Source organism: Chiloscyllium plagiosum, unplaced genomic scaffold, assembly GCF_037043375.1.
Source record: "Chiloscyllium plagiosum isolate Xiang-an unplaced genomic scaffold, Cpla_swu_hap1 HiC_scaffold_27, whole genome shotgun sequence".
Classification (NCBI taxonomy): domain Eukaryota; kingdom Metazoa; phylum Chordata; class Chondrichthyes; order Orectolobiformes; family Hemiscylliidae; genus Chiloscyllium; species Chiloscyllium plagiosum.
The window spans coordinates 9,878,251-9,879,067 of record NW_028270165.1 but is presented as its reverse complement, the minus strand read 5'-3'; positions in this window follow the sequence as shown (position 1 = coordinate 9,879,067).

Below are 817 nucleotides of genomic sequence, written 5' to 3'. Positions count from 1 at the left end.
TAATGCTTTGTCTGAGCTGAGATGTCATCTTTTGTTACAAAACCTTAAGTTATGTTGAGAAGTGCCTTACAGGAAGTTGGAGATTTACATATTAATGAGGCCTGCAACCCATTTGAAAAGATGGAAGACTTAACAATCCAGGTTTATTCAATATATAATTTCAGTGGCAGGACACTGCAATGTTTTTCCATAAATTCTGTCCCTTATGATCTTATTCTCCACAACCACCTGATGAAAGAGTTTCGTGCCAAAAGCCAGTGCTTCCAAATAGCTTGGTGTTATGTGATTTTTTTTTTACTCCTGATTATTTTTTTTTACTCCGTTTTTTTTTAACCCCCACACTACCGCCTAACCGCGGTAGTGCTTATTTTGTTCCCCAGCACCCATGGTGTGTGTGTGCAGGTATGAGACACAGTGAAAGACACAAAGTGAACGAATCTTTATTCAATTTCCACCACCGGGAAGATAGGAAAACACCCGAGTGGCCAGTGACAAGCAGTGCCCTTCACATCAAAGGGAAGCGCTGTGTGATCAAAACAGTGAAGGGGAGGGTAGGGATTAAATCAAAATAGAGTTGGAGGGGGAAATAATGCACTCCACTCCCTGCGGCGCCCACCTCTCCCTGAACAACTCCAGGGTGTTGGTGGACACCGCGTGCTCCTTCTCCAAGGACACCCGGACTCTAACGTAACCGCGGAAGAGGGGCAGGCAGTCGGCCCTAACGACCCCCACCACGGCCCGCTGCCTGGACCTGTTGATGGCCCAGGAGCAGACCTACGAGGAGGTCTTCAGACCTGCCCTCCCTCCTCCGTACCGG